The sequence below is a fragment of the Polypterus senegalus genome, chromosome 10, assembly GCF_016835505.1.
Source record: "Polypterus senegalus isolate Bchr_013 chromosome 10, ASM1683550v1, whole genome shotgun sequence".
Classification (NCBI taxonomy): Eukaryota; Metazoa; Chordata; class Cladistia; order Polypteriformes; family Polypteridae; genus Polypterus; species Polypterus senegalus.
In genome coordinates, this window is record NC_053163.1 from 179,374,664 (window position 1) to 179,395,544 (window position 20,881).

The window sequence follows — 20,881 nt, forward strand, 5'->3', positions numbered from 1 at the left end:
TGGACCAAGGCAGGAAACAGCAAATTACCCAACACCACTGGTAATTTCAAAATTAGTGGCACTTAAGACACAACAGGGATGAGAAAGGCAAAGAATACCACACCTCAAGTTACACCATCACAACGGCAGCACCTGTAAAGGTGAAGCTGAGACAGCAATGACGCACTTAGAATTTCACTGCTCATGTGACAATAATGACCTGATAAGCCTACCTGTAATTTATTATTATATTTTCCATAAACATTGTGCAACCGAACATTACTGATAGAAAGAGGGGAAAAAAAAAAAACACACAAGTGATGGAGAAGCTTAAACCGTATGCCAGAATAACCAAAAGTGTCAAATGATCCAGAATTAAGCCCCTCTAACACATATGAAGTTATTTACTTTTCATTTCACGACCAGTGTTGTAAGTTCACGCTAGACAGGCTATTGTTACCAGACAGACAGACATAAGACAGATTTTTCTTAAAGTTGACAAGTCAATATCTGTGTAGGGAGCTTGCTGCTTTACTGTTCGGTAGCTTTTTTACGCAACAACCTTTAAAATGTCCATATCAAACAGGAAAGCTTTATGTTGCTTTAAGTGCCCCTCCTGGTGTGTTTTCAAGACAACGCTGACAATGCGTGCACAACCACTGATACAACCCTCATTTATTTATGTTGTGGAAACTGTACGCTGTAAAAGAGGCCATCTCAAAAAAAAAGTGGACTGACATCCCATACAGAAGGTACTGTACATTCTCCACTACAGTCTGAGAGAAGTTGGCAGTAAAGAGGTGGCTTTTGGCCAAGTATGTCATCTCATATCTTATAGACTTGTTATACCACACAGGAGGGTCTGCGGTTGACATGGACACTTTATCAACAGAATGTTACTCCAACATTAATGGTATGTCCACCTCACAAACATTTCACTCTGCATTGAAACGGTTACTGTAATCATATTTGAATACAGTCAGAAAACACATTTAAAACATTTCTCACAACCTCATTGTAAAATTCAGCTGGCAGTTCGTCCTTCTCTACCACATTAAAAAAAGACAATGACATATGGGGACACAAAAGAAAAAAAAAAAAACCTCAGTGTATCATAATAAAGTAGACAAGCATTGGGATTTGACAGTTGAACCATATATCCACAACAGGCAAGATACAGAAGGGTGTGGAGTGAAGCAGTGGTTTGTTGTGGAATCACATGACCATCCATTTAAGACCACACATTGTGGACTGGGGTAACAGATATTGGTCAGTCATAAAACCATGACGTCTGGACTGCAAAGGCCCTCAGAAGCAGCACTTGCAGCATAAAGCTAAAGGAGAACTCTCGTTGATGTTTGTGTAGGTACTCCCTGAAAGTCATGCAAACCAAAGCAGTTCCTTTCAATGTTGGCCGATCTCTCTCACTCAAGCCCTACCTTACAGTGCAGCACCACCACCACCACACCAGTAGCATTTTGACCTAAAGACACCATTTCAACATTTTTAGAGATGGTTGCATTTGTTTTGCCAATTGATATGCAAATTCACAATGAGAGTTTAACGTATGTCACCATCACCAAACCTAAAAGCATGTATAAAATGCTTTTGAGTAATCCAGACAAGCCTAGATCATCTTCACGTTTTTTGGAATTGGACAAGCTTTACAATGGACTACTTCTTTCTACGGTCATATACGTAGTAAATCAACTGCAGAAGTATTCTGAAATCCACATTCATGAAATGTTCCATTGTGGCTTTCATGCAGCTCACAGCCTAAAAGCAGCCTGAACGGTTTCGGGAAAGGATATTTTAATACCCACTGATGGCAGGAAATGCTGCAGTCACCACACTTACAGACTTCAGCAGTTTTACTTGCTCTTGGCAACATTCCATTGTACAGGCTTCAGAATTTAGCTGGGCCATCAAACACTCTGTGAAGGTGTTTTATTAAAATCATTTAACATACACAGACACAAGCCTGCTGGTAACGCACTCCTGTTGAATACACTGCTCATCATGACTCCATCCTGGGACCGATTCAGATTCTCTCTCTGTGTTGCCACCACAGTAAATTATGTGGTAGACATTAAACTTGGATGCTGGTGAAACTCGGACACATTTCTTAATAAACCTAAATGACACTTCTATTATGCCATTAACTAACTGCTTTAACGAGATGACTGTTGAGGGTTATTTGTAGTGATGCTCTGATCAGACGCTGACTGAAATTGGTCAAATTTCACTACTAAAAACTCTATTGTTGGCCAGCAAACTGTCCAATCAAAACAAGACTTTTTTCAACACGTTTTTCTAAGCTTATGGTAATTTAGTTGTAGTACTCCTGTATTATGTAAGTTCTGCTAGTGCATGTCTTTTTTGATTCAAACTTCCTGTAAATACAGGGCAGTAAGACTACAACAGAGACAGAGAGAGAGAACGCACTGGAATATCAGCCTTTTATTAAACAAGGTGGAATAATAAACTGAGTAAAAGGAATCGGTAAGGCAAAACGGCAAGAAAAGCTACATTAATGAAATCAGGCCTTTTTCTTTTGTCCTTTAATTACACTGGATACTGCTTGTCTGAGTCTGATGGTGAGCGAACTTTTATGAAGTACAGAAAAACGCATTTTCAACTTGGAAAAACGAAGAATTTGAAATTGCTGCTTAACAGCAAATCTGTCTATTTTAGCTGTAAATTTGTTAATGACGTTGGCCTTTTATGTTCTTGATAAGACATTTTATGAACGTTTGATAGCTATGTGGCTGTAAATGCTTGTACTGTGTTTATAATTTGTGAGTGTGCCATACAGAAGGTCTGGTAAGAAACAAGTACTGTGTAATTAAATGATAACTGTGGACCATCAGGGCACTCCAGCCGCTCCAACACTGATAGACAGGCAGGCAGGCAAAGAGACAAGTTCCAGCACAGCACATACTTTATTTCTATGGGGAAACACTTTGGTCTCATCTCCCCAACAGCAACACAGTGCAAACACAGCACCAAAGCACAGTTTTCTTCTTCTTCCTTCTCTCTCTCCGTCTATCCTTCCACCTCCACTCCTCCTGGCAAGCTTTGTCCACCTTGTCCCGTCTCTAGCTCCAGGAATATTGGCTGCTGGCTCCTTTTAAAAGGCAACCTGAAGTGTCCCAGGTGCACACTGACCATCTTCTGGCAGCAACACTACAATCAAGGGCTTAGCAATAGCTGCAGCACCCCCGCTAGCGGCACCCACGGAACCCAACATGGATGCACCAAACTCCAACTCCCATGGAGCCCTGCAGGAGTCAGAGGCAATGCTGCAACCCAGGGGGCCGACACCTAGTGCTCTGGTGGGGGTGATGCACTGGATGAACTCCTTCCAGCGCAGAGGCATCCTGTCCAGGTAAAGGTCCCTGGCCGTCCACCTCATAATCCAGATTTATTATTACACTTCAAAACGTCAAGCTACACAATGGGGGGGGACCTTGTATATGGTAAATGCATATTTTTTAACAGCAAAAACCTGTAGTGCAATTAGTGATTAAAACTGATCAACACATACGAGTGCACGTATATTTAAGTAGTGTTTAACTACCAATATCGATTAATTGAATCAATGTGTAAAAATTCAGTAAATACGTTTTAATTTGACAAGTGGTGAAAACTACTTTTTCAATTAAGCTGTGTTTCAGATAAGCACATTACAAAAGAAATTAAACAATAACAGCCAGCTTGCAATTATGAGGAGAATTTATTTTCTTTTAGGTCATATGTACTGTGGATACATATTTCCTATACAAATTTTTAGGGAATTTTACTTTAGCATATTTATAGCCACTGAACAATATGCCTAAAGAATTTCATTTTGTTAAAAAAGTTAACACCTGTTAAACTATAAATACACCAAAGTTATTAGTTAAACATAGAACACATACACGTCTGGTTATGCAGAAACTTAGTGTACAATTTTTATTTATTTTTTTTTAAAAGGGATAAAGAAATCGGCCAATTCAATAACATGAAATTAGAACCAGTTGCATCCCTAGTTATTTGCACTCAAGTTCACAGAACACAACACACTTTAAGTGGATTAAGGTCTATTTAAAAAAAAAAAAATTCATGAAAAAGGACTGGAACATCAATTATGCCTTCTTAGTCCATAGGAAATGTGTGTCTTTTCATTGAATAGTAGTTAGCCTATTTTTAGTTTAACAGCTGCAAAATAAAGGGGATTTTAAGAGAATGCAGAATTTGAAAATACTGGTTTATCCATTTATACCACACGGAACTCATTCACACTGTGAATTTAGACTTCCACAGGAATGACCCTAACTAAAACAATGTATAATGAAATAACTTCAGCTCATTCAAATTCTACAATGACTTAGAGGTTTAGTTTAAAATCCACTTTTTGGATATATAGCACCCTCAATGGCTTTAGTTCCCATCAACTTGCAGAACTCATTAAATGTTTTTGTCTATGAAGTAGTTACAAGATTCAGGTATTTTTAAAAAGAACATTCACGAGTTCCATTTAAGGTCACAGCGTGTGTACAGCCCATTCCAGAAACACTGGACACAAGGCTGGAAACGGGGTATCCAGGGCATTGCAAGACCCACTCAAGCGCGGACACACACACACACCCCCTCCACACAGGGTCAATTTAGAGTTGACAATATAGCCAACCAGCACTTCTCTGAAGATGTGGAAGGAAAACCAGAGTACTTGGAGGAAAATCTGCAGAGACATTAAGAGACCATATAAACACCACACAAAGAGTTGGGCCTTGTCGGACAAATGGGCCAAAGCATCTCCAAAACAGCAGGTCTTGTGGGGTGTTCCCAGTATGCAGTGGTTAGTACCTACCAAAAGTTGTCCAAGGAAGGACAACCTGTGAACTGGCAATAGGGCTCACTGATGCACTTGGGTGCCTATCTGGTCTAATATCACAGAAAAGATAAAGTAGCACAAATTGCTGAGAAATGCAATGCTAGCCATGACAGAAAGGTGTAAAAATGCACAGTAATAATAATTTGTTGCATTTATATAACGTTATTCTCACTACTCAGCAATTGCAGGTTAAGGGCCTTGCTTGATGGCCCAACAGAACAGAGTCCCTTTTGGCATTTACGGGATTCGAACCGGCAACCTTCTTAATGCCAGTGCAGATCCCTAGCCTCAGAGCCACCACTCCGCCTAAGTACATCACAGCTTGCTGCATTTGGTGCTGCTTAGCCACAGACCAGTTAGATTGCCCCCATCTACTGCCAACAGCACTTGCAAGGAGCATGTGAGCGCCAAAACTGGACCATGGACCAATGGTAGAAGGTTTTCCTGGGCTGATGAAGTTTTCTTTTATACGATGTGGACGGCTGGGTGCGTCATTTACTTTGGGAAAGAGATGCCAGAAAGATGCACCATGGGAAGAAGGAAAGCCACCTGAGGCAGTATGATGCTCTGGGCACCGCTCTGCGGAAAAACCTTGGGTCCTAGAATTCACGTCAATGGCACCTTGACACACCACCCACCTAAAGACTGTTGCGGATCATGTACATCCATTCACGGCAACAGTATTCCCCGATGGCAGTGTCTTCTTTCTTTCAACAGGATATTGCACCCTGCAAGAACTGTTCGGAAATGGATTGAGGAAAATGAGAGTTCAAGGTGTTGACTTGATCGGATTGAGATTTGGGGATTTTGGAGGCCATGATGTACTGAAAAAACAAGTCTGATTCATGGAGGAAGCACCTTGCAGCGCAAACTCTTTTTCAGGATTATGATTTTAGATTTGGAGATACTCATTTGTATCCTGTGTCAAAACTTATGTACTAATCACCTCAACATACCAAAAAAAAAAATTAATTAAAAAAAAGGTTGCCAAGACAACCGATTAGGTGGAAATGATCTTTTTGGTTACCTAAAGGTCATCTGAGAGCAGACTGCACTTGAACAATCCTTTTGTAAAAATTTAATAGGAGAAGCGCTAAGACAGGGGTGCCCAACTCCAGTCCTGGAGGGCCGCAGTGGCTGCAGGTTTTCATTCTAACCCTTTTCTTAATTAGTGACCTGTTTTTGCTGCTAATGAACTCCTTTTGAATTCATTTTAAATGACTTGCTATTGAAGGCTCAGCCCCCTTAATTGTTTCTTTTTCCTTAATTAGCAGAAAAACAATGAGATACAAAATGAGCCAAAATACGACCAGCAAACTGTGACCATCATACAATATCTGATAATAAAGAAAAGCGAAGGTCTGAGGAATGCTGATCTGCTCTTAGAAAAAACAAAATCTACAATTTCAGAAATGTGGCTGCAATAGCAGACAAGCCATGAAATTAAAGAACGGGTTTATTAACAACAAGACTCAGCGCCTCATTAAGCAACTAGTTGGAGTGAAATTTGAGGCCCTGACTTAGTTGATCTTCTGTTGGCTCATTCACTTCATATTTCACTTCTGTTTGGGTGCCATTTAAGGAAAGAAATGAAGAAGTTCAGAAGAACGATGGAATTCAAGGCAACAAATCTTAAAAAAGCAATTAAATTAAAATGAATTTAATTAGCAGCAAAAACAGATCACTAATTAAGAAAAGGGTTAGCATGAAAACCTGCAGCCACTGCGGCCCTCCAGGACTGGAGCTGGGCACCCCTGCGCTAAGAGATACGCTTGCAGCACCACACACAAGATGGGACAAGATGCAGTCATCAGCCTGTTCTAAAAACACAAAATCACAACTGGCCTACAAAAAGACAAAGAGCTGGTTAGCTGTTTCAAGGCCACAATAGAATGCACATTGCTCCTCCTGGAACCAAAAATGATGCTTTCAGGATAGAAAGCACAAGGCTCATCTCTGGTTCCAGGAAAAACAATCAGCTGGAGTGTTTTCTTCTGTACTCAAGCATAGCCAGCTAAGGAGTGTTTCATCTCAGTTATAAGAATACTTAAGCCCCCTTTATGAATATTAGTCACCTTAATTAGTTAAAAGAATCCCCTTGGGAATCAATAAAATACATTTGATCTAAATAACACTGTCAATACAGCAGCTGGAGTGCTTCATGCAGGACCTGAACTGCTCCATCATGATTTCCTGTTTTTAATCAGGACTCAAGATGAAAATGAGTGGTAATGCACTCTACGGCACTAGATTTGCCTTATAATGTGTAGCCTATTGTTCTTACAGACAAAAATGGTGACTCATAAAATGAATTCAAAAGTCTAAAAAGCAGCAACTGTCTTTGTTATAATAACCACTTCACTAACACCAATATTCTCCCTTTCGGAAATCAAAGGAGTTTTTCAGCCAGCCAGAAATGGGGCTACCCCAAAGCCTGTCTTCACCACCAGGATTAGGTTACTAGAAGCCAGATGATTTTTAAAAGTTAACAATGAAAACCAAAAGGCATAAGAGATTGTAAACTGCTCTGTTAAAAGATCACGTGGAGGTATGAAAACAAATTCACACACACAGGTAACCTAATTGAACATCTCACAAGTAAACAGAAGAATGAACACAGTAAAATTGCCTCTGGCAGCATGCAGCATCAACCAACCACTGTGGCACACTCCAGCAAGGACAAATATAATGTCAAACGATAACCCGCCGGCAGTGGAAAATAACAGAAGCTCTTGCCGAATACATTGTTCTTGACCATCAACCACGGTCAGCTGTTGATAACATGGGATTTTGGTGCCTCCTGAATGTGTTGGAACCCAAGTACAACATTCCAAGTCATCTTACCAAGGATGCACAAGTTTGTAAAAAAGGTATGTCGGCAGCTTATTGCACAACAGAACAGCAGTCAGCTTCACCACTGGCATTTAGAGCAGCAACTTTTGTTCAATGTCTATTATCAGCTTAACTGTGCATTGGATAGATGAGAATTTCACTCTCTAGCAGGTTACTGTATGCTGCAAAGACAGACAAAGTGCTGGTCACCTGTTTCAGGATAAGACAGAAGGGAGATTCATTTTCTTGGAACCAAAAACTACACTCTCAAGGTAGAATGTACCTAACTCAGCTTTGGTTAAAGGAGGAGCAATCAGCTGGAGTGTCTTCTCCTATACTCCAGGACAGGAGGCTAAGGAATGTTGAATCTCAGTCATAAAGAATACTCCGTCCCCACCTTTATGAATATTGTCACCTTAATTAGTTAAACATCCCTTTAGGAATCAATAAGAGACAGTCATGTCATTCTCCAATCCACTATATCCTAACACAGAGTCACATTTGATCTAAATAACTATCAATACAGCAGCTCGAGTGTATCATGCAGCACCTAAAGTACTGAAATGCTGCATCTCAGTTTCCTGTTTTTTATCAAAACTCAAGATGAAAATGAGCGGTGTTCACTCTAGGGCCTAGATTTGACTTAAAATGAGTAGCCTATTGTTCTTACAGACAAAATGGTGACTCATAAAATGAATTCAAAAGTCTAAAACCAGCAACTGCCTTCCTTATAATAACCATTTCACAAGCACTAATATAATCCCTTTTGGCAAAGCCGTTTCTTTCAGCCAGTCTGAGACAATCGAGCTACACCTAGGTCTGTCTTCACCGCCAGGATTAGGTTACTTGTAGCTGCCCTAACCAAGGGTTGTACCTCTTCTTAACAGCTAAGTTGTTTACTCTGCCTTTAAAAAGGAAATACTGTTAAAAATGACTAAGGCAGCAGCTGTATTAAAAGGCACCAGTGCCTAATTACACTTATGGTGCTGGTCTATCAACATTATATTCCATGGTCCACAAGTCAAGTTGGGGAGCATGCACTGGTACAGTGCGTTGCTGCACCCACCACATGACGAAACAACTCTGAATCCCGGTTAGGAAACTCCCCAGGCAGACACGCGGTCCAGTCCCACCCTCGATCTGCCGCAGCCAGGTGTTACATGGGCGACCCCTCGGCCTGGTCCAGCCACTCAGGTCCCAAATAATGAGGATCCTGCGAGCTGGATCTCCCTCGGGGAAACACGCCACATGGCCATAGTGCCGTAACTGACCGACGCTCCCTCACAATGCAGGTAATGTGTCTCATTCAGGACTCCATGGTCCACCCTGATATGCAATTGAGAAGATTGTTATTTGTATAACTCAACCTTTGCTTTATTACAGTGACTTTCATTTCCTTAGATTATGTGCAAATTTAAAATAAGCAACATACAGGATGCACATATATAACCTGCTTGTGGTATGCACTAACCAAGTCATTAAAATTGGTAGGAAAAAACTTTACTTGACCCCGAGAATGTTGGATTTAGAGTCAGAGTTACTAAGCAAAAAAAAAAAAAAAAAAAGGGTCAGATCAGAAACTGGCATATACAGTAAAGTTTACAATGGGAAAAGTTTGAAATCACTCAGAAATCAACAGTAAAATGCCCATTTTATCTTTTTTACTGTTGCAGACGACAGTGGCATTTGCAAGGTATTATACATGAAAGCGAATCAGCAGAAAACCCATAAGGCATTCATTTCTCAACCTACAGACTGACGTACTCATCCTCTTGTACAGTTTTGTAACTGAGCCTTTCCCTTCTTTTTCTATTCTAGTTAGATTCAGTTTGCCCTCTTCAGTCACGACAGTAGTGGACATCTACAGGTATGTATGAAATATTCAGTTTCGTGGCAATCTGTCACATCGAATAACTTTAAATTTCACAAAAACAGGATCACCGATTCTTCAGACAGCTGTCACATTTCAGTCACTTTAGAATACAGAATGGAATGTCAGTTCCTTACAACCCAAATTGGGGATGGGGGGAATTAAAAAAAAAAAACAAAGCTAAACAAAGATGCCATTGAGACACTGGAGTAATAGCTGCTGAAAATGTGGCATTGCAGTCACATGTGAATAATAAATTATAAATCAGTCATTTCAAGTAGTAATAGCCATTTGTTCTGGCTTACATTTGTTGAGAAATATACTTTATTAAAAACTATTAAAAACATGAAAATTTCTAGGTGTTTCACAACTTTGAATGCTACCTAATATTAAGATTCTACACTAAAAAAATGTATGCAGAAAAAAAAAAATGTTTGTGAGGCGCGTAACTGCTCTGGTTTCAGTTATGCATAAAGTGACAACTAAGCACAGAATTATGTGGAATTTAATACATACTTTAGACTGTCTGGTTTATGTGGAAGCGGTCTTACAGTTCCAACATACAATGATACCACTGTGACATTTACCCCAGTTTTCACTAAAATAACTGGACTTCACATCAACATCTGAAAGATGGAGTCTACCCGCGTGGTATAAACAATCAGGTAACATGCCAAGTAAGAGGAAAACAAATTGCATTGATGAATTTTGTAATGGAGCAGCACAATATGATGAAACATTAGAAGATGTGTTGAAAAGAATCCGAAAGTCTAACCAAGCCTTCAGATCATAGAATAAGATGTTGAAACTATCGCAATGACCCTTATCCACAAAACTACAAATTTAAATGCTAATGTAATGAACATGGTGTTATATGGTTGTGAAAATTGGAACTCGCCCAAGCAATTGTGAGCAGGCTACAAATATTCATTAGACACCTATGGAAAAAGATTGAACACATGTTATGGCCAAATACAACTACCAATTTTGATTTGTTGATAAACAATAGTAAAACAACAACAGTAGCTGCATGTCGGCATATCCTTTGCAGAATAAATCAAATTACAAAAGCTTTGGACTGGTACCCACTAAGTAGTCACTAAAAATGAAAGATGGCATAAAACCTGGAAAAAAAGACATCACTGAATGAAAAAATGGTTGGAGCTTCCCAATTCTCCCTTCAGGAGAGAGAAAACTACAGCTATCAGGTCAAATATCACCAAGGATCTAGAGATGTAATGGCACCGATGCTGGTATCAAGTCTTAGTCCAATACTGTGCTCATGAACTTGTACTTCTAGTAAAAAAAGGCACCAATGCCTATCACGAATACCATTAACTAACACACACACACAATTGTATGAACGTGAAGGAGCCCAAAAAAACCACACGAGAACAAAATGTTTAGGGGGCTACGGTTAGAAATTAACAATGAAAACCAAAGCCATAACGGACTGTAAACTGTGCTCTGCTTAAAGATCAAGTGGAGGTATGAAATAAAGTTAAAACACACACACACGTAAAAACATCCTAAAAGTAAACATAAGCATGGGCACAGCGAAACTGCCACTAGCGACGTGCCGCAACAACCAACATTGTAGGAAACTCTAGCAAGGAGAGGAGAAATGTCAAACGATAACTTGTGTGCAGTGAATGTACTCTTACCCAGTGCATTGCTCTTAACGATCAACCACTGTTAGTTGTTGATAATGTGGGATTCTGGCACCTCCTGAATTTGTTGGAACCCAAGAACGACATTCCAAGTCATACCCACGTTACAGATGTCATTTTACAAAGCAAGGATGCACGAGTTGTTAAAAAAAATTATCAGCTAATCTACACAATAGAGAGATGATAATTTCACTCACCAGTGGGTTATGCTGCATGCAGTGCAATTTCGACGCTCCCATACAGGCCAAGCAATAGCAGATGCATTTCAGGAAATATTTGGCACTTGGGCTAATCTGAAAAGTTATGTGCACATTGTGCTAAAAATGATAAAAGGCATTGATAACACAAGTTCCCAAGCTTTTCCTGTGTTGCTTATACACTCCAGCTGGCAGTTGCCTTTTTTATTCCAGCAAAGTGTTGCAAATGTCAGGACAGTCAGACATAAAACAGCTGGGCAACATTCAGACTTAGCCTATAAAATGAGTATACCTTGTTTCGATTAGAGTGGTGATGCTTAATTTCCTCTAAGCTGGAGTAGGCAATGTGGTGCACTTCAGTTGAAAGCAGCGTATGTGGTCATGTCACCGTTTGCTTTTTCTAGGTCACATACTCTAGTTTTAATGGGGAAATTAAGCATTAAATGCTAAGATGATGACTTAAAACAAAAAAAAAAAAAAATCACTATTTAAAACTACATTACACATTTTTCACATATTACAGTGCATCCAGAAAGTATTCACAGCGCATCATTTTTTCCACATTGTTAGGTTACAGCCTTATTCCAAAATAGATTAAATTCATTTTTTTTCCTCACAATTCTACACACAACACCCCATAATGACAACGTGAAAAAAGTTTACTTGAGGTTTTTGCAGATTTATTAAAAATAAAAAAACCTGAGAAAGCACATGTACATAAGTATTCACAGCCTTTGCTATGAAGCTCCAAATTGAGCTCAGGTGCATCCCGTTTCCCCTGATCATCCTTGAGATGATTCTGCAGCTTAATTGGAGTCCACCTGTGGTAAATTCAGTTGACGACATGATTTGGAAAGGCACACACCCGTCTATAGAAGGTCCCACAGTTGACAGTTCATGTCAGAGCACAAACCAAGCATGAAGTCAAAGGAATTGTCTGTAGACCTCCGAGACAGGATTGTCTCTAGGCACAAATCTGGGGAAGGTTACAAAAAAATTTCTGGTGCTTTGGAGGTCCCAATGAGCACAGTGGCCACCATTACCCGTAAGTGGAAGAAGTTTGAAACCACCAGGACCAGCCATCCATCTAAACTGAGCGATCAGGGAGAAGGGCCTTAGTCAGGGAGGTGACCAAGAACCCGATGGTCACTCAGTCAGAGCTCCGGAGGTCCTCTGTGGAGAGAGGAGAACCTTCCAGAAGGACAACCATCACTGCAGCAATCCACCAATCAGGCCTGGATGGTAGAGTGGCCAGACGGAAGCCACTCCTTAGTAAAAGGCACATGGCAGCCCACCTGGAGTTTGCCAAAAGGTACCTGAAGGACTCTCAGACCATGAGAAACAAAATTCTCTGGTCTGATGAGACAAAGATTGAACTCTTTGGTGTGAATGTCAGGCGTCACGTTTGGAGGAAACCAGGCACCATTCATTACCAGGCCAATACCATCCCTACAGTGAAGCATGGTGGTGGCAGCATCATGCTGTGGGGATGTTTTTCAGCAGCAGGAACTGGGAGACTAGTCAGGATAAAGGGAAAGAGGACTGCAGCAATGTACAGAGACATCCTGGATGAAAACCTGCTCCAGAGCGCTCTTGACCTTAGACTGGCGCAACGGTTCATCTTTCAGCAGGACAACAACCCTAAGCACACAGTCAAGATATCAAAGGAGTGGCTTCAGGACAACTCTGTGAATGTCCTTGAGTGGCCCAGCCAGAGCCCAGACTTGAATCTGATTGAACATCTCTGGAGAGATCTTAAAATGGCTGTGCACCGACGCTTCCCATCCAACCTGATGGAGCTTGAGAGGTGCTGCAAAGAGGAATGGGCGAAACTGGCCAGGAATAGGTGTGCCAAGCTTGTGGCATCATATTCAAAAAGATTTGAGGCTGTAATTGCTGCCAAAGGTGCATCAACAAAGTATTGAGCAAAGGCTGTGAATACTTATGTACCTGTGATTTCTCACGTAAACGTTTTTCATGATGTCATTCTAGGGGGTGTTGTGTGCACAATTCAGAGGAAAAAAATGAACTTAATCCATTTCGGAATAAGGCTGTAACAAAATGTGGAAAAAGTGATGATGCGCTGTGAATACTTTCCGGATGCACTGTACTTTGGAAATTCTTTTTTTTTTTTTTTACAGTAAATGCCTTCTGAAATCTAAGAGTTGGTTTCAGATACATTGCTTTAATCAGTGAAATGAACTGCTCAAAGTGTCCTCACAGGTGGCGCAGTGTTGTCCTCACAGGTAGCACAGTGGTAGTGCTGCTGCTTTGCAGTAAGGAGACTGTGGAAGATTGTGGGTTCGCTTCTGGGATCGCTTTCCGGTTCCTCCCTGTGTGGATAGCGCTTTGAGTACTGAGAAAAGCGCTATATAAATGTAATGAATTATTATTATTAAGGGTCACTTTATTCATACTGATTTTGAAAGATCATATAACAAATAAATGTGTTTGCAAAACATGGTATCCAATGTATGTTTTCTGACAGCGTAACGGAATAGAATCTGTGCTGTGCAATATCATCACTGCATAGTGCAAAGCATTACTGGTGCAGAGTTTTTCTATTTACTGGAACTCTGCAAACAAGCACTGAACATAAACCTTACATGTTGATTTTACTGGTTATGTGCATTTGCATCGATATTGACGACTCTACATTCAAATTGATTATCTTACTGGAGCAATGCTATTTTTGCTTTTCTCCAAAAAGGACCACACATTTCTAGGTCAATTCATTATTTCAATTTTCCACTATACTCGCTAGTAAAAAGTAATTCAGTGGAATATCTCTCAGGCTTTTGTGCTACATTAAAGTGCATTTTTATAATTAAACTAAGGACCACAGGTGTTAGCTGTTCATTTTTATTAACAAAATTAAATTATGTAGGTTTTCTGCTCAGTGACCATATTACTCAAAATGTATTTAAAATACATCAAAATATGATCAAAAAAATTTGTATTCATATGTTGCATCAAAGAAAAATTCTAATTAATTGTAATCTGCCAGATTTTTTTTTTTGTATTGTACATATCTGAAACAATGCTCAATTAAAAAGTAATTTCCCCATTACCCCAACCAAAAAAAAATATATTTCTCACACAATCAGTTAATTGATATTGGAAATTAAATACTGCTTAAACGTAAAAATGCATGCGCTTAAAAGTTTTAATCATTTTATCTCATTAATTGCACTAAAGCTTTCTATCTGTTAAAATACACATTTACTAAATAAAGGTGTGTTTTTCTTCAGTTTATCAGCTAGATATTTGTAAATCTTGAGGTGTTATAAATATGGATTACCATTTTTATTATGTACAGTAGGACTTGTTTCTTACCAATCTTATGCTGCATGACACATACCAACAAATACAGGGATTACAATGTCTCGACCCACGACATTTCAAGTTTACAACGTTCACTCCCATAAAAAAAAAATTGAGACGCGAGTGTTTCAGCTTACACCTTTAGCGCTGTACTTGGACTTCGTGGGCAAACTAGTTTGGTTGCGCACAGTGGAAGAACGCACAGTAACGCAGCATATGAGTGAGGGAGTTGGTGAACTAGTTTTGTTGCGCACGGAGGAAGTGTTCCGTTTGTGTTGCTTTGTTTGGCGACTTTTTACCCCTTATGGCTCCTAAATGAAAGTCAAAGTCTTCAGATGGTAGTGCTTCGAAGAAGAGGAAATGTCATCACGATGGAAGTGAAATTAGATATTGTAAAGAGATCAGAAGGAAGGCAAGGAATTTTCTGTTACTACAGTACAGTGTACTGTAAAATATAATTTATGTCCGTTTCCTTTTTCTGTGGCTTAGTTGTGTTTTTATGTTCTAGATTATGATTTTGCAAATGTGTTAGGACAGGTAAGTGAGACTTAGGCTAGGGTGTGTTGACACCAAAATGTAAGAACAGAACTGTGTCATAACCCAAGGACCCCCTGTAATAAGCATTACACATAATGAGAAATAACTGCCTTGTTTCAAATTTTCCTTTTATTTTATTTTCCTTTTATTATTACCATTCTAAAGAGCATTTTAATGTCGGGAAAACCTACTTAGCTACCTCAGCCAACTTGCAACTTATGGAGGCTGCTAACTTGGCACATAATTCCTAAGACAAAGGTGTAATACTTGATTTTTCATTACAGTTATGTGCATTATGTTTTTGCAGAGTATATAAAACGGGGAAAAAAAAAAATCACAACCGTCTTAATCCTATATGCTATTTTTTGACCAGTGGACATCCTCATACAGCCCCACTTTGCAACTTATCAAAATGGGGCTAATCCGTTTACCTACCACAAGCAGCTTTTTTCCTTATTAGCCACATTTGTAAGTTGATGTTAAGGAAAGCTTTTGCCAAATAAAAAGTATAGTGAGGAGCAAACAATTAGAGGCCATTACAATGCAACACTCTTGAGTTACTCCATTTAAAAAAGGACCAACAGACATGCCAAGCCTTGAGTTATGTGAAATACACAAAGATGGGCAAAAAAGGCACACAGATGAGCAGAGGGCACATGGGGATGGCGGGTAGCAGAGTTTGGTGGACTAAAGTAACATGTTTAAGTAATCATGAGTAATTTTGTATGGGTTTCATATATGCATTACGGGCGTGCAAGTGTGCCCGTTCCACCGTTCTCTTTGATCATGTCAAGGTATGTTAAGTATAAATGTACATGTAGTAGCACTTAGAACTTTTAATCTATGTTCAAATGTATTTGAATAATTACACATTTTTAATACTATTTTTGGACTTCAAACACTAAGATTGTGGGATCAAAGCAAATCACTTCATCTGCCTCTATTCCAACTGGAGAGACAAACATACCACAACTGTATCACCCAAATGCAAGTTGCGGAGGATAAAGGCAGCCGCCAAATAATCTCTTATATTGTTAATTAAGGCAATACATTTGAAACTGTATGGTTGTCAGTTCAATTGATGTCGCCATCTCAGTATGTAACCACTCAACAGGGTTTGTGCTCTACTGAGACAGACAGTATCCAAAAATGTTTATGTTGCCTTGAATAAAAGCATCCGCTAAATTTATAAAGCAATCATTCACTGACACTGTATAAAAACGGAACAATGCTAAACTGGAGATAACCCCTCCGACACAAGTGGGCTCAAATATGCACATTTTAACACCTAGTAATAATAATAATAATTCTTTGCATTTATACAACGCTTTTCTCACTACTGAAAGCGCTCAGCAATTGCAGGTTAAGGGCCTTGCTCAAGGGCCCAACAGATCCTTGTACATTTATTTACCAGCTTGATGAACGAAGGTTGCTTTTACATTCAGTGGATCAAGTGCATTAGACAAGAAACTTCCTAAACTCTACACAACAAAGCTCTTTTCTAGCTTATTTCCTAAAATGCAATTAAACATTCATCAAGGTTTTTTTATGACTACCTTTCTCTCTGCACAAAGTAAAACATCTCCCATGTCTCCATGAGGCTCTACTGGCAGAGGGGGGCCCCCAAGTTAATGAATGCTTTCAGATACTGTCCAAAACACTGTACATGCCACGGAGGTTTGCAAAGAACACAAAGAGTTCTCCTCCTTAATATGCAAGCCACACAACTTGCAGATTTCACTTTCCATTAAAGAGCTGCTCTCCTAGACACTGCAGTAAAGAACGTGTGGAAATGCAAAAACTGAGTGACAAAAATGCTTACAAAACAAAACGTTAGGAGGTGATTGATGAAGAGTAATCAGAATCCCTAACAATTAGAAACAAAAGAGCAGACAGCACTCAATATGTAACAAAGATTTTTGAACGACTGAATGCCAATTTCTTCTTGCAGTATTGCAGGAATGGTAAAAATCAGGCATATACTTTTTCTAAAACGGGATTTGCCACAAGCCAGTCTTTCACTCCTCAGTTTAAAACAGGCAGCAGTCCAAACTACTCTGCCAAGTCAACAAATGAGTATTTCAAAATGTTACCCACCCATTTGTGGTCACTTCAAGCTAATTGGTGGGATATACATGGAAGAAAGTGGGTGAACATCTCCCACTCTACTACTTCTGCCTCTAACTTTACATCTTGGAAGTCAGCAAATCTTAGGTTGCCAACAGCTTTAACTCATGCTCAAATTTAAAACTTGCAGTTCATCTCATAAAAGTGAAAAAAAATGAAAGATCTGACATTACATCAGATAGTTGACCTATCTATTTTGTAGCCCGCTGACCAGACACCGACAAGTACAAAGTTCATTTGTCTACTGTTGCCAAGTGCCTTGATGTTAATTGTACTAAAAGAATGTTATAGTAAAGAAAAGACACACTAAATAACCTAACTGCACGCAAGACCCCAAATCAGACACATCAACTGCAGGTGGCATTTAATGTCTTCATTATGCCCAAAACACCTGCCACCAGCAAGGTGACATTGCACAGTCCTAAAAGTGACAGAACATGAACTTTAGGCAACATGTGTGTTTTGTTTTCAACCATGTAATTAAAATCAACACATTAAATTATGAACAATGTGCAATTGTTTTCTGTGATGGACTGGCACCATGTCCACGGATTGTTCCTTGCATATTATGTGCTCTGCGATTGGCTCCAGCTTCCCCAATACCCTGCCCTAGGAACTGAAGCATTAGTTTTTATTTATATTACAGTTTCTTCTTGATGCACTCTGTAGTCGTCGTAGCATCAGTTATAACAGTGCAATGGCTCCTTGAGATCACTAAATAATCCAAAGTAAAGGGAGATCCCAAATTCAAACTGAACTTGTGTCAAGAGTGAGGTACATTTTTTCCATTTTTCCCCAAGCAAAATTCTATGAAGTGTCAGAACAAACAAAATGGTGCCACATGCCTTATGCTTCAGAGACAAGCTACTGCACTGTACAACTTTGAATGAAGACAAAGACCCCAACCCTGTTCTCTAGAGCAGGCGTGGGCAATGTTGGTCCTGGAGAGCCACAGTGGGTGCAGGTTTTTGTTCCAACCCAGTTTCTTAATGAGAAGTCAACTATTGCTGATGAAGCTCTTAAGTGACATTTTGATAATTCACTTAAGGGTTTGCAAGCTTAATAAGCAAGACCACTAAATTGCTTATTTCAATCTTAAAAAGCTGCATTCAGTGTTTAAAAGGCTCCTTAATAGCAATAAGATGTAAGTGGCAAAGGAGCAAGCAGTTCTCCATCTAGCTTGTTTCCATTTACGTGTGTTGTAGCCACTGCGGCTCTTCAGGACCGACATTGCCCACCCCTGGTCTAGAGCATATACCTAGAATACAAGAACAGTCCCTCGAAAGTAAGGACTATACAAATAACCCCAGTCCCTCTAGTCAGACTAGCAGAGAGACAGACATTAAAGCTTCCAACAAGGTCATGTTTAAACATTTACTTTTATATTACGTTTATACATACTGAGGGAGAAATAAGTATTTGATCCCCTGCTGAATGTGTAAGTTTGCTCACTTACAAAGAAATGAACAGTCTCTAATTTTTATGGTAGTTTCATTTTAATGGAGAGAGACAGAAAACAATACATAAATGTGTGGTAAGTTTACTAGTGAACATTGGGGCCTGTACATGTGCCTTCTTGAGCAGGGTGACCATGCGGGCGTTGCAAGATTTCAATCCATTACAGCATAATGTGTTACCAATGGCGTTCTTGGTGACTGTGGTCCCAAATGCCCTCAGATCATTAACAAGCTCCTCCCATGAGGCAAGATCTTGCACGCAGCAGCAGACCAAGAGCGATTGATGGTTAATTTTATTTCTTCCATTTTCAAATAATCGCACCAACATTTGTCACCTTCTCACCAATCTCTTGCTGATGGTCTTGTAGCCCATTCCAGCCTTGTACAGGTCTACAATCTTGTCCCTGATGGACAACACCAAGGAGATGTCAAAGGACATGGTGAAGGAGAGGTCGCAATGGAAGAAATTGATTCTGTGGACATGTGTGCTTTATACACAGAATGAGTTGAGATCAGGAGTATCTGTGATTGATAGTAATCTGTGAGCCACGTGGGCACGCAGCCAATCTGTGGGAGCCAGAAGTCTGGCTGGGTTGTAGGGGATCAAATACTTGTTTCTCTCAATGATATGCAAATCAATTTATAATTTTTATGTAATGTGTTTTTTTCAGGATTTTTGGTGGATATTCTGTCTCGCATTAAAATGAAACTACCATAAAAATTAGAGAGACTGTTCATTTTTTTGAAAGTGATCAAACTTACAAAATTCAGCAGGGGATCAAATACTTATTTCCCCCAATGTATCAACAAAATTCTTACTTGAATGTCTCTCACTGAGTAATGCCTGCAGTAACAAAGAAATGGAAACAAAAAAGAGAACAGTAAAACAAAATCATTGAATACAACATATATACATACACAAAGCAAACATTTGTGGTGTTGTCAGCCTAATGGCCTGCAGATAGTCCTATGAATCTGAATGGCCTGAATCTAGAGGTCCAAGGGTTAATGGTCTTGTACCTCAGTCTGAACAGAGGAGGAAGGAAAGAGACTGCACAGGATGTCAGAGGTCTTTAATAGTACTCCTTGCCTTTACTGTAATTCAGAACTACTCAAATTAAAAAATAAACTGCAACAAGATACTAAAATAAAGAAATTGCAAAAAAAAATCAAAATGAAAACTATTTCTAATTTTACAACCCTTTATTTCTGATACACAAATGCAAGTACCCAGTTATGACAGGACAACCCTGTTGAGCTGCTCAATGAACCTGAAAATGTTGGATTTAATTTGGGTGACAAGAGTACAGCGAACTCCGAGCAGCACAGGCCCAGAATTAAGTTCCAACTCTGCGACTTACCTCTGCATTTGTGCATATTTTTGAAAGTCATGCTAGTTTGATTAACTCAGAATACTGCACAACCCCAGCAAATGTGTGTTTGTGTGTATAATCATGTTTCACATCAGACGCTCCCAGACCTTAATAAGGGACAACATTGGTTAACATAACAAACAATGACATACTGTAGTCAGCACTTCATTTGCACACCTTCCACGGGATTTTTACTTAAGGAAAACCAATGATAACCATGCAAGTTTAAATGGTACACACAGGAAAAGTCTTGGGAAGACATGGGAGTCCTTGAATTTTTAAGGCCTGTGCTGACAATCTTTGTGTCATTCTCCATCTGTCACTATGGTTCCAAAAAGTGTGACCTTTATGGAAAGAATCTGATGTTAGGATGGGCAACAATGGAACACAGGAACAGTCTTGTCTCATTTTATCTTCACCCTGTACACCTCAAGCTATAAATATAACACCAGGTCATGTCACATGCAGAAATTTTTAAATGATTCCACTCAAATGGGGTGTACTGACAAGAGGGAGAGATAGAAGGAGTCAAGTGGAGAACTTTTATAGCTGTAGGCAACTCAACATCAGTAAAGCCAGGAAACTGCTTACTGGCTTCATCTGCACTAAAAAGACATATATACTCAGGCAGTAGTCAGA

The 20,881-nt window shown here is 39.5% G+C and overlaps 1 protein-coding gene across 2 annotated transcripts in view; it reads right to left on the reverse strand.

Annotated features, from left to right (window-relative positions):
- sdcbp2 (syndecan binding protein (syntenin) 2) overlaps positions 1 to 20,881 on the reverse strand; it is a 53,415-nt gene that overhangs the window by 26,582 nt on the left and 5,952 nt on the right. Inside the window, exon 1 of one of the 2 annotated variants that reach the window (XM_039767862.1) lies at positions 19,689 to 19,709. The exons of the other annotated variant lie outside the window; for it this stretch is intronic. The gene's annotated coding sequence lies outside the window, so the exon portion shown is untranslated. Of the gene's footprint in view, positions 1 to 19,688; positions 19,710 to 20,881 lie in introns of those variants that run through there. 2 annotated transcript variants of the gene reach the window in all.